The sequence below is a fragment of the Aotus nancymaae genome, unplaced genomic scaffold (assembly GCF_030222135.1).
Source record: "Aotus nancymaae isolate 86718 unplaced genomic scaffold, 86718_ANA_hifiasm-v0.15.2.pri h1tg000025l, whole genome shotgun sequence".
Lineage (NCBI taxonomy): Eukaryota > Metazoa > Chordata > Mammalia > Primates > Aotidae > Aotus > Aotus nancymaae.
In genome coordinates, this window is record NW_026988438.1 from 2,234,318 (window position 1) to 2,248,277 (window position 13,960).

Sequence of the window (13,960 nt, forward strand, 5' to 3'; positions counted from 1 at the left end):
ACACACATCCAGTGAACAATTGTGAGCAAGACCCCATGGCCTGTGAGACACCTGAAATGTCCATAGTCTCATCCCACAAGTACCTGATGATTAGAGAAAGAAGCCATATGTGGGAAAACATTTCTAATACAGGGTGATGTGTGATATCAAATAAGCAGAACTGACAATATGGGTGATGATTAAACTTTAGAGAAGGCAGAGAACACTTTAGACACGATGCAAGGGAAACTGGCTTTCTTTATCTTTTCATTCAGTAAATATTTATTGAGACCCTTTCCTTGGCGTTGAGCTCGATAATATCCCTGTTCTCATGGGGCTTCTTTGAGGGAGATAGACACGGTAAAAATAAGACAGTTTCAGATAGTTTCATTATGAATATGAAACAGGGCAAGGTAGACTAAGTGAAGTGGGCACTATTTAATCAGGGAGGCTTCTCTGAGGAGGAGACATTTCCTGAAACAATGCCAAAAAGGAGCCAGCCATGATTTAAGATGAAAATTCTAAAAGTAAAGGTACCAATCAGTCCAAGGAAGAAGCTTGGGGTGTTTGAAGTTCAGAAAGAAGGCCAGTGTGGCTGAAGGGACTGCAAAGAACAAGAAGAAATAGTAGAAAATAAGATCAAATGTGTCTAGATCACAAATTTCATGGAAAGCCTTTTCAGGATTTTAAGTAGAGGAGTAAAATAAAATATTTATTAAAAAGACAGTCTGGGCCATGTGTGCTGGTTCATGCCTATAGTCCCAGCACTGGGAGGCTGAGGCAGGCAGATCACCTGAGGTCAGGAGTTCAAGACGAGACTGGCCAACATGATGAAACCTCGTCTCTACTAAAAATACCAAAATTATCCGGCCATGGTGGTGTCTGGCTGAGGCACCAGAATCGCTTGAACCTGGAAGGCAGAGGTTGCAGTGAACCAAGATGGTGCCACTGCCCTCCAGCCTAGAAGACAAAGTGAGACTGTCAAAAAAAAAAAAAAAAAAGGTACTCTGGCTGGTGAGTGGAGGAAGGGGAAAGATCAGATTCAGGTGTGTCAAGTGCTACTGGGAGTACTAAGAGGTAAAAGAAATTGACCATTGGACTTGGCAGCATAGAAATTTTTGTAGCTCTGACAGGTGCTACTTCAGTGGAATAGGAGCAGGTGAAGTCCCAACAGGAGTTGGTTGAGGAGCAAGTGCAGGCCATGAAACACATTTTTGTGAAAGTGATTAAGTGCCTGTAAAAACATTCTGCTAAAACACCGCCTTCTGCTTAAAAACGTTGCGTACTCCTATAATGTGTTTTTGAACAATGTTTTTTAAGTTGGAAGGAAGTTTAGAGATGATCTAGGCCAACGATCATCAGCACCTTCGTTTTACAGATGGCCAGAATAAGTTCTGGGGAATTTAACTAGTTTCAGAGTCAGATGCCTAACTTACAGTTTGCCTTTTTTTTTTTTTTAATTCTACACTTCTACTAATGATAACATTTATTCAGTGCTTACCAGGTGCCATATACGATGCCAAAAGCTTTACGTATATTAAGTAATACAGTTTTCATGATCTCATAAAGAATGTTCTAGTAAAATTCCCATTTACAGCTGAGAGAATGAAGGCGCAGAATTTGAAGTATCTCGTTTAATGTCATATATCTGACAAGTTCTGTGGAGCCAGAATTCAAAACCCAGATGCTCAGAAGGACACATTCTTGCTCAGTATTTTATTCTACTTTGCTTAGTTCCTCGTTAAAACTCTATTTAAAAATGTATCTGCATTATTGTGCAAACATTTCTGGGATTTCTTCACATACCTAGTCCCATTTAACCTCAGTCTATCCCTCCATCATTTTTTGTGGAAAATGCTATTTACGTTGGAGGTTCTGCTTGAGTATTCTTAATTTTTATTCTTCTTCATGCATACGGTGGTCAAAGGAAATAGCTAACATATTGGCATCAAACCATTGCCTATTGAAGCAAGCTTTGTATGAAATTGCTTTATCATTGACCACTATAAGAAACTCATTTGTAAAGATAAAATGTAAAACGTCATTACTTTTGTGTAAACTTGCCTGTCTCTGAACTTCATCTCTATCGGCATACTCAGTAAATTGCTTCTTTCCAACATTTATCTCCTCTCTGGGGAGAAACTTTTGTGGGAGCATCCACCACATTGCAAAGATTCAACGTTTCTCCTAAAAATAAATGGGAGTTTCGTTTGGACAAAAGCAATGAATTTCAAGCAACAGTATTATTTCCCTCATGTCCTTTCCTTTTTTAAGCTCTGAACCTCAAGATTCGACTGGATTTTCATTGAAATTCACCACAATCCCCTCTGCAGCTGTGGTCTCAAAATACCATTTCTGCATTTATTTTAGCCCATGGAATAACTGTGCTGAGAAACCACAGAGTCAGTCAGACTCAAAAAGCTTAAAATCCTTCCTGCTTGGAGTTTTCCGTCTTCACATCAAAGCATTTCATGCCCGTCAGCAACTTTTTAATGCATTTGCTCCTCGTGTGCACAACTTCCATTTAAAGACGCTCCTTGGCTGACTTCTCTGGTGAAGTTTCCTTCTTGCCAGGAGAGCAGCGCTAATGCAGAAATTACAAAGGGGGCTTCAGGTCCCTTTTCCGGAGGATCTGATGTTTCAGATAATGTCCGACTTGGGTTTTGGAGAAACCACCATTCTTTGCACCAGGGGAAAGGGAGCTGGGTTTCAGTGTGAGCAACCTGTGAAGATAGAGATAAATACAAGTAAGTTAAATGAGAATGTCATTTAGGAAGAGAATTGACACACTAGAAGCACTTACTGGAATCCATACAATAATGTCATGTCTTTAATACGGGATTTAAAAATAGTTTTGTTTGTTCTAATTTAAGCTTGCATGTATACAATGGTGTTCAAGAAACTTGGCAAGAGTTGTCTTTTTTTTCTTAAACTGAGTTAAACAGTCTTGATTGCCTTCTTTCAACAAAAGGAAAAATAATACATATAACAATAGATTTGAAAAGGAAGTGCCCAAATCCCCAAGGGCAGTAATCTTCTGGAAAATGTTAATATTCATGAGTTATAGGAAAGCGATGAGAGCCAACATACCACTTTTTTTTTCTTGCTCCAAGTATTCAATTCTTTGCCTACAGCCAAACCAGGCCTTATAATAAAATTATTATTACTTAAAAAGTGAAAAGAGAAACCAAATTATTATTCAGGTTTTATAACTCAAAAATAATAAACCCAGAGTTTTACTTTATTGATATACCTTACACTTATACTAAGTCATTATGTAAAACTATTTTTGAAAGCAACTTTTTTCTTTGTTTCATCAAATCATAGTATTTCTGTACTAAACAATAGAATTGAATAAAGTTTGGCTTAAATATCCTTATTTTATTTCTGTATTTGTCCTAAATCAATTCACGATGGTTCAGATTCAATATTTAGTTGATAATGAGTGAACTGGATAATATATTTACTGAATATTCATCCTATGCTATATAATATTTATAACTACACAAAATACAGAAATAAGGAGTTCCTATTCTGTGACTGCTAAATTATGTACCTCTAGATCAGCCTTTTTGTCCATTTTTCATGTTTTCTTCCTTCTCTTAGGAAGAGTTGTGGTTTCTGAAATGGTGGAAATTTGAATATCTACATTTCAAATCCACTTCTTGTGGGAGAGGTTCATGAAGAAGTGATCGGGAAGGAGAGCAAGGCTTGGTTTGACAGTGCGGTAAGTCAACAAAGGGTAAAAAGAGAGGGGGTCCCTGTCAACTATACATATAGTTCTTCCAAGAAAAGAAACATAGCCTCAAATTTGCTTTTCATCCTGTTCTGACATTGCAAGGAAAACATAGCGAAACTTCTTGGACCACTTTTATAACCTGCAGTGTTCTCATAGAGCTACATTTTTTAATTTGCTTGCTTCATGGACTTTGAAGTCTATAAAGTGCAAGAAACCCAAGTCTACAAATAAAAGCTTAAAATCTTGGAGTTAATCTCAACAACAGGTGAGAAAGATGTAGCATGCAGAATGCCAAATTGATAGCTAATTAGCTGAAAACATGTATTTGTTTTTAGCAATTAGTAGAGAGATCAATAGAATATATATTTAATTAGCCATAGGGTTTGTTTTACTGGGATTGGAGCTGCATGTCTCTCCCACTCTGTCAGGTGCTTTGGGCTTCACATATACACACACATATACATACCTTATAAGTTTTATTTTTTATATGTATATAAACACTTTTGATTATCCAAAATGAGAGTTAGGATAATATGCAAATCATGTTTAGTTACATTGCTAAAAAAGTAAGAAAAACATAGCAGTCTAATTTCCATTCCTTAAAGAGCAGGAAGGATGGGAACTATTGGTTTCAAGTATATAAAGTGCACTGCTGTAATTCTTTCATATATTATAAAAGGAATGTTTATTTTTTAAAAGATTAAAGCATGTTACACATCTTAGAAACAAGTGTCAAGAAAATATAATCATTTTCATGACTTAGTACTTTACTGGAGTATTTTTTAAAAATGTTATCCATTTACTTTTAAATGGGAGAAGTTTTATATTAACACAACTATTTTCTAGTCAGAGCACGGATCTAGTAAGTTTACAATAGAATTAACATAAGTAGGATTCGTAAATGTTCACTTAGGAAAAACAAGCTACTTGGGATACAGATAACATTCTTACATCTGAATACTTACCATATAAAATCCACATTGAAAAATAACTAATACATATATTTTATTAAAGATGAAGTTATAAAATATAAATTTAAAAAAATAGCATGTAAGTAGAGCTGATGATTTTAAGAATGGTGCAAGCTCAAGCTCAGAAGTCAAATTCTATAAAGTTGGTATTTAATCAAAGCTCTAAAATCTGCTCTATCTGACCATCCATCCACCCTTTTCCTCTGCCATACAGCAAGCTATAACCACAAGCTGCTGAATTCAAGTTACCTATTGAAGCATTCTAACAGTGGTTCCCAACCTTTTTGGCACCAGGGACTGGTTTCATGGAAGATGATTTTTTCACGGACCAGGGTGGGTTGGGGATTGCATTAGATTCTCGTAAGTAGTGTACAACCTAGATTCCTTGCATGCAGAGTACACAGTAGGGTTTGGGCTCTTATGAGAATGTAATGCGGCCGCTGAACTGCTAATAGATGGAGCTCTGGCAGTAATGCTGGCTTGCCTGCCACTCACCTCCTGCTGTGTGACCCTGTTCCTAACAGGCCATGGACAGGTACTGGTCAAGGGCTTGAGAACCCCTCCCTTTTTAATAAAGAATTTATTTTTGTATTCTCCAAAAGATTCCATAGAAATGTGAGGAGGAAAAGGTGCAATTATTTCTGAACCTCCCATCAGCCTTATCTCTGACAGAATTGGCCCATCGTGGACGGGCTTTGTCTAGATTACAGAAAGTTGATGATGTTCTTTTAGTGTAATAGTTCAGGTGAGTCCTTCATTTCATTCATTTTATTCCTGTTTTTGTCTTGTTATCTGTAGTAGTCTGTTGTCATTTTTCTGACAAAGACATACTTGAGACTGGGCAATTTACAAAAGATAGATTTTTTTGGACTTACAGTTTCACATGGCTGGTGAGGCCTCATGATCATGGCAGGAGGTAAGGAGGAGCAAGTCACATCTTACATGGATGGCAGCAGGCAAAGAGAGCGCTTGTGCCGGAGACTTCTGTTTTTAAAACCATCAGATCTCGTGAGACTTATTCACTATCAGGAGACTAACACGGGAAAGACTTGCTGCCAAGATTTGGTTATCTCCCACTGAGTCTCTCCTACAACACGTGAGAATTATGGGAGCAACAGGATGAGATTTGGGTGGGGACACACAGGCAAACCATATCATTATCCTTTTTATGAATGAGTTACTAATCATAATATATATAGTCCTTATTTTTTCAGGAGGTTACTGTGAAATGACCTTCCTCAGGCAAGAATACCTAAATATCACAACCCTCAGATTTTGAGTTCCTTTTATGTAGGAAAATAACAGATACCTTCTCTATCAAATCAGTAATGTTGAGTCAGGCATTTTTGTTTTGTTTTGTTTTTCAGGATGAAGATGATGAAATCTGACAATTCAAAGTAACAGTGAGTTTCATTTGACCAAGTACTTACTGTGGACTCTAGGAACATTTATTCAAATTGCTGTCTTTGATTAATTCAGGAACATTTGGTGCCTTTTTTCTCCTAGCTTTCTTCAACAACTGTCATTAATCACAGAATTTGGCAACAGTCTTTCCACCAAGGCCATGAATAGTCTTTGAATGAATGAGGTTTATTTCTTTGTGTTAAGTTTCTGTACCCCTAGGCTATTAAAATTTCATAGTTTCTCCACATTCTTCAAAGCTTTCAACTTTTGGCTAAAAACAACATGACAGAACGAGATCTATTATCTGGGTCTATGAATTAATCTGCACTCAAATGCCTGGTGATTATGGCAGCTAAACCTGTTTATCAAAAAACACTGCTTTTGGAGAAAGTATTTCTGAAAGTTGTGACTATAAAAAGGGTAGAAAAGACTGCCGGGTGATCAAAGCGTTTGGATCAGGCAGCCATTCAACCACATGGACTATTAGGACAAGGATTAGGCCCCCACAGAGTAGCTAAGTTTATAAAATGATCCAAAGGAGCCAAAAGATCAGAAAATAATAGGATTAGTTGTCTGTGTTATTGTTCTGGGATTCTGTTTCTAGATTATGAAAGATCAAAGGGGTTTTTTCACCTCTTCTCATGTGGACGTCTAGAACCTTCTTTCCAACTAATATGGTAGGGCTTATCAGTATATGATGAAGATTTGGATTTTGCATCTGGCTTTTAAACTTCTTTGTGTAAACTAGACCTTTATCCTCTCACTTCATCCTCTGGATATGGAAGCCAGCTAAAACATCCCCTCCTGATCTTAATCTCTCTGTCTTTGCGTGGCGATAAATCAGAATTGTTGCTCTTCTTTCCCCCAGTTCTCTGACTTTTCTTATCTGTTTCTCACTTCCTTTCTTTTCTGCTTTACCTACTGCCCTGCTCTCGTAGTTCTAAATGAGCTGTAGAAGGCCTTCATCACCCATGCCTATCCTAGTATTCATCAGTTGGTAGAGGGACTTCCTGCTTTCTCAAAGACTTCTCAAAATAGAGAAATGCACAATAGAAGAGAAGGAGAAATACGGTTAAGCAAACTTAAGGATTTAGAGTTTTTGGAGAATGTTCAAAAGTTGCGAAACGTATGAGAAAGTTTTAGAAGAAATAAAATAGCCTTACTAAGAGTTAATGGGGGCTAAAGATTATTGTAGAGTACATGTCAAATTATAATGCCTGGAAGCAAAGCAACAGTCTGGTCCCCAAAATAATATGAGGAAAAAGATATGGTCAAATTGTCATAAATTCCGTGTTTTTGTGGTAAGAATGTTGTGGTCAATACAAAAACAATAGGTCAAACTAGATGCAAACTTCAGATGACTGAATCATACATGGAGAGAAAGAGAAATTCAAAGCAGAATAAATCCTCCACAAGGATTGTTGTCCACTGCATTTTAACATCATTAATTTGGGCAGTTACCTCAATGCCCAATTAATATGATGTTGGAATGGATTTCTAAGCCCACATTGCTCACCTGACCCTGTGAACTCTTCTTATTATTATTGTGGTTCATTCTGTCACGTGTCAGGTGATGGAGACACAGTGATGGTTTAAAATTAACTGGATATCTTCCTATACCTCGGCCCCGCCTTCGATGTAAGGATCAACTCCATTAACAAATATAAAACAACAAATACAGGAGTTATTAAGAAATAATTTTTAGGCAGCTAGAAAGGGTAAAGGTTCTCGGTGGTAATTTTCCTGTAATAAGAAGCAACCCCCAAACCATTTCTTTTCTAACAGAAAGGCAGCTTGAAGGGCCAGGCTGGCAAGCTTTGACATGCAAATGCAGGCCATTAGAAACTGGGTCCACCCCATATGGTGATTCCTGCCTTCTTGTCACCATGAGTGCCAAGTGTCTTGGCTACCTCCAGATAACTCTGTGTGTTCAGGACATCATGGCAGCTCTCATTTGCATATTAAAAGACTAAGGTGGGAGGACCAGATTTTTTGTGAGCTATGTGAATGACACACCTGGTCAAACCAATCCCCTGGGCCCTGTGCAAATCGGATACCACCTCCCCCAGCCTCCAGTATAACCGACCATTTCTCTATCACACGCAGGGTTTCTGTCTTGGAGTCTTCCTCCCTCTGTCTCCATATGGGAAGCCTCTTTATTGCTTGTTAAACTTTCTGCTCCTTAAAACCACTCCACGTGTGTCCATGTCATTTTATCTAAATCAGCAGGAGACTAAGGACCCTGGTGCTCCTCTAGTCATCTACCCTGAGAGGTGAGCTATACTACCCTCATTTTACAGAAGATAAAACTAAGGTTCAAAATGGTTAACCATCAAAGGGTACATGCTTATAAACATTAAAGCTTAGACTTTAGGCCTGGCTTCATTGATTGGGCATTTTATCAATTGTATATATTTATAGTTCTAAGTCCATTGCTGAAAATGATGCTGTCCTGCCAAGAGATTTGGGATTTTTAATTCCAGGACAGTTTGGAGATACACGACATGAAAGGAAGGGGGTCATAGTTTTTAGGTCAAATGATACAACAAGGTCAACAGATCATAGAATTTTGATTCACCTGCTGACCCTTTTAAATGAAATGACATGGATAATCAGGGTCACTTCCTGGAACTAGGTAGAAAGCAGTGATGTTTCCTTTAGCTATTTAAGGAAAAGCTTCTTACATTCATGGGGAGCTTATTATACAGGGCAATGTGACAGGCAATGGGCATATAAAATAAATGATTCCATATCACAAGGTGTTTTTAGTCTCAAGGAAGAAATAAATATACAAATGAGTAAATTCCGTCAAGTTCAAGGCAACACTGATTCATCTCTTTTCTTTTTCAAAGAAAAAATATGTCAATTAAACTATATCATGCCTTCAGTTGTAGGATTTGAATATTCCTTTTAGAATCAGTTATATAGAGTATATGCTATGCCAGATGTGAATGCATTTATAGCAATGGTATTATAGCTGGGATGAGGATGGACCCAGAGGAGAGTCAGAAAAATCCTTCTAGGCCAAGTGACCTTTGAACGTGGAAAGGTAAGGAGAAAGTGGTGTGAAGGAGAGATGTGCAGGCTATTCCATGCAGAATAAACAGAATCAGTGAGAGAGTATGCCTGTGTAGCTGGGACCCACCCTGGTGTGTCCTGGGATGATAAGGAGACGGGGAGGCTGGAGCATCATCAGGGGCCTGGAGGCAGGATGGGGGTTAGAAATAAGGCTCCCAAGGTACAGGCCAGACTGAAGGTCTTAAAGACAATGCTAAGGAGTTTGCGCTAACGTATTACAGACAGTGGGAAGCCACTGGAGAAACTGAAGCAGGAAGTTGAGTCTGACACATCCTTTTCTTCTTTCTTTTTGGGTATGTTCCTATCAGAGGCTTTGCAAATAGCTACTTTGACATCAAACTACATGCAACTTCTTTTCCCTGGTGGACTTCCATAATTGTGAAGCTGTGATTACCAGAATTTCTGATTCAAAGATTCTTGGTAAGTTTCCCTCCTTGGAGTCTTTTATCTCCTTTCTCTTTGCCCTGATCTTTCCTCTGAAATTCTACTTATTTCAAAGGGCTCATATCAAATGCCACTTCTCCTAGGCATTGTGTCTTATTCTTCCGCTGGTAAACAGCAGCTTACCATCATTGTGTGAACCCCGCTATACTTTTTTGAGCTCTTACTGAACTTCTCTTGATTTACATATTTTGGTATATTTGCTTTTTTAGATTGAGCTCTTTGAGTATAGAGATGGGATCTTGATGTCTTATCAATTCTATGTTAGTATCTGTTTTGAGCTCAATCTAATAAAGGTAACATAATAGTAGGTAAATTGAATTGTGTTCTTATACATAGCGGGGAAAGAAAATCCCCTTTCCCTATCCCCTGTTCTGCCTCTAAGGAGCAACAGAGGGAACAAAATGCCCCTACATTTGTATGCTTCTTAGTGTGACAGCCAGCCCCCAAGGCACTCCCAATGATCCCCACCTCCTAGAATTCACACCCTTGTGAAGTCCTCTCCTGCATCATACCAGTGTTGGTCTGTGGGATCAAAGAACGTGGCCAAAGTGATGGCATGTCACTTCTGAGATGAGGTTGTAAAAGGATGCTAGCTAGCAACACTTTGACTGCTCTTTCTCAGATTTCTTGCTCAGTGCAAGCCAGCTACCATGTCATGAGAACACTCAAGCAGTGCTTGGTGAGGAATGGGGCAGACATGGGCCAGCAAGAAACAGGCCTCCCATCAATAGCATGAATGATCCTGACAGTGGGTCTTCTAGCCCCATGTGACTGTTGCCTGGCCAGCAGCTTAACTGCAACCTCAAGAGATACCTACCCTGAGTCACAATCACCCAGTCAAACTACTTCAAACTACTGGCATCTTAACCCAGAGTAACTGTGAGATGATTATGATGATTTTAAGCTTCTCTGTTTGGGGGTAACTTTTTATGTAGCATCAGATAACAAAACACTTAGCAAATGTCATTCCAATTTTATTTGATTGAGGACCCTAGGCATATAGGGAAAAGTAAGTTGAACACTCAGGTTTAGAAAAGAAATTATCAAATAATTTTTCTAATAAAAAATGGATATTTTGCAATTATGCCTTAGCTTAATGTTAAGGTTGATCTATGTCACAGTTCAAATTCAGTGTTCAATGACTTATTGCCTAAATGTACAATGATCTATCTGGTCTCCTAAATGAGGCCAGAAGAAAAGAGTAAACTGGTAAAAAGGGGGCTAAGATCCTCCAAGAACTGAGGGTGTTCCAGCTCTATCACTTACTATTTGATCATCTATGGGCAATTTATGTAATCTGTTTTAAATTATGGTTTCCATACCAGTAACAGGGACACAATAATTTACATCCTGCGTACCTTGAGACTAAATGAGTCAGTGTGTGTAACAGAACTCTGTGGTGCTTTATAAATTGTAACATTGATGTGTTTTTGACTCAGCAGACCCCGTTGATTGGAGGGTGGCCATTTGACAACACAGATTCTTCCCTGAGGAGACTTTGGCTTCCGGTGACTTGGGCCCCAGGCAAGTATGTGCCAGTCGCAAACTTTCTGTCTCATCCTAGGCTTCTCGGTCTCTGTGCCTCTATCTTGACTTTGATTTTGAGAGGAAGGCATCAAAAATAGCTGAGAACAGCATATACCCCTCCATGGGTGTGAACCTAATACTGTCACAAAACTTGGAAAATTTTAGGCTCAACACCTGAGACAGGAAGAGAACTCCAGCTGCCTTACTGAGACTGATTTCTTAGAGTAAATTATAAAAATAAATTCACACTTGTATTAAATATCTAACTCATCCATGGAATAGACCCCGACTGGTTTTAACATGTTAAAAATGAGTATTTTCTGTCTTTCATTTTGAATACAAATTTTTGCATATATTCATAAGTCACAATATACTTTACATGTATTCAGTGCTGAATGCAATTTTGATAGACTTAAAATCTGATAATCATTTTCCAAAAGAACTGGAGTTTAAGTGGACTATTTAGAGGCCTACCTATGTTCAAAGGATTTCAGGCAAGATACTGAGTAACTTCCATGATAGACACTGTTGATACCTAACACTTATTCCCTCTCTACCCATGATTTAAAATAGATTATGTAAATTGCCCATTTATAAATTGCCCATCAAATAGTAAGTGACAGAGCTGGAACACAAACTCAGTTCTTGGAGAATCTTAGCCCTCTTTTTACCAGCTCACTCTTCTTTTCTTCTGGCCTCATTTAGGAGGCTAGGTAGATTATTGTACATTTAGATAGTATGTCATTAAACACTGAATTTGAACTGTGACATAGATCCACCTTAAAATGAGTTCCTTTTTATGACTGATTAGTATTCCATCATATATATTTACATTTTCTGTATCCACTTGTTAATTGATGGGCATTTGAACTGGTTCCATGTTTTCATAATTGTACATTATGCTGCTATAAACATGCATATCCAAGTATCTTTAAAAAAGGAATAGACCCCCACTGGTTTTTCATTTTTAACGTGAACATTATCTTTAAATTATATATTAATTATATATTATAACATGATATATCTTTATTTAACATGAACATTATCTTTAAAAAAGATAGTTGTATACACACAATAAATAATGACTTCTTTTCCTCTGGGTAGATACCCAGGAGTGGGATTGCTGGATCGAATGGTAGAGCTACTTTTAGTTCTTTAAGGAATCTCCACACTCTTTTCCATAGTGGCTGTGCTAGTTTAAATTCTCAACAACAGTGTAAAAGTGTTCCCTTTTACCATATCCATGCCAACATCTATTATGTTTTTATTATGTCCATTGTTGCAGGAGTAAGGTGATACCACGTTGTGGTTTTGATTTGCATTTCCCTGATAATCAGTGATGTTGAACATTTTTCCATATATTTGTTGGTCATCTGTACATCTTTTGAGAATTGTCTATTCATGTACTTAGCCCGCTTTTTGATGGGATTTTTTTTTTTTTCTGATTTGAATTCCTTGTAGATTCTGGATATTAGTCCTTTTTCAGATGTATAGTTTGTGAAGATTTTCTCCCACTCTGTAGGTTGTCTGTTAACTCTGCTGATTTATTATTATTATTATTATTATTATTATTTTGCCATGCAGAAGCCTTTTAGTTTAAGTCCCATTTATTTCTGTTTCTGTTGCATTTGCTTTTGGGTTCTTGCTCTTGAAGTCTTTGCCTAAAACAATCTCTAGAAGGGTTTTTTCCATGTTATCTTCTAGAATCTTTATGGTTTCAGGTCTTATATTTAAGTCTTTGATCCATCTTGAGTTTTGTATAAGGTGAGAGATAAGGATCCAGTTTCATTCTTCTACATGTGGCTTGCCAATTATCTCAGCACTATTTGTTGAATACAGTATCTTTTTCCAGCTTTGTTTTTGTGTTGCTTTGTCAAAGATCAGTTGGCTGTAAGTATCTGACTCTATTTCTGGGTTTTCTATTCTGTTCCATTGGTCTATGTTCCTATTTTTGTATGAGTATCATGCTGTTTTGGTGTCGATAGCCTTATAGTATAGTTTGAAGTCAGGTAATGTGATACCTTCAGATTTGCTCTTTTTGCTTAGCCTTGCTTTGACTATGTGGGCTTTTGTTTGGTTCCATATGAATTTTAGGATTGTTGTTTTTTCTAGTTCAGTGAAGAATGATGGCAGTTGTTTGATGAGAATTGCATTAAATTTGTAGATTGCTTTTGGCAGTGTGATCACTTTCACAATACTGATTGTACTCATCCATGAGCATGGGAGGTTTTCATTTGTTTGTGTCATCTGGGATTTCTTTCAGTCGTGTTTTGTAGTTTTCCCTGTAGAGGTCTTTCACCTTTTTGCTTAGGTGTATTCTTTTAAGTAAGTATTTTGTTTTGCAACTATTGTGTACATTGATTTTGTATCCAGAAACTTTACTGAATTCATTTATATCAGTTCTAGGAGCTTTGTGGAGGGGTCTTTAGGGTTTTCTAGGTATATGATCATATTATCAGCAAACAGTGCTAGTTTGACTTCCTCTAATGATTTGGATGCCCTTAATTTATTTCTTTCTCTTGTCTAAGTGCTGTGGCTAGAACTTCTAGTATTATGGTGAATGAAAGTAGTGAGAGTGAGCATCCTTGTCTTGTTCCAGTTTTCAGGTGGAATGCTTTCAACTTTTCCTGTTCAGTGTAAAGGGATACTAGATTGTGTCAAATGCTTTTTCTCTATCTATTGAGATGATCATGATGTGATTTGTTTTTAATTCTATTTATGTGGTGTATCACATTTATTGAGTGGCGTATGTCAAACCATCCCTGGTCTGAAAGTCACTTGATCATGGTGGATTACTTTTTGGTATGCTGTTGGGTCC

At 37.6% G+C, this 13,960-nt stretch overlaps 2 long non-coding RNA genes across 4 annotated transcripts in view; one reads left to right on the plus strand and one right to left on the minus strand.

Moving 5' to 3' along the window:
• Positions 1-1,598: 1,598 nt before the first annotated feature.
• Positions 1,599-6,468, minus strand: LOC105716139 (uncharacterized). The gene is made up of 2 exons (XR_001107198.2): positions 5,565-6,468; positions 1,599-2,702 (listed from the first exon to the last, which is right to left on the minus strand). It is a non-coding gene; the product is annotated as an uncharacterized LOC105716139 (long non-coding RNA).
• The window catches only part of LOC135276510 (uncharacterized), a 37,846-nt gene continuing 27,475 nt past the window's right edge, over positions 3,590-13,960 (plus strand). Inside the window, exons 1-5 of one of the 3 annotated variants that reach the window (XR_010344032.1) lie at positions 3,590-3,706; positions 6,057-6,092; positions 8,200-8,366; positions 9,480-9,591; positions 11,055-11,139. This is a non-coding gene — a long non-coding RNA (uncharacterized LOC135276510). Of the gene's footprint in view, positions 3,707-6,056; positions 6,093-8,199; positions 8,367-9,294; positions 9,592-11,054; positions 11,140-13,960 lie in introns of those variants that run through there. The other 2 variants (XR_010344030.1, XR_010344031.1) reach the window with 2 other exon arrangements.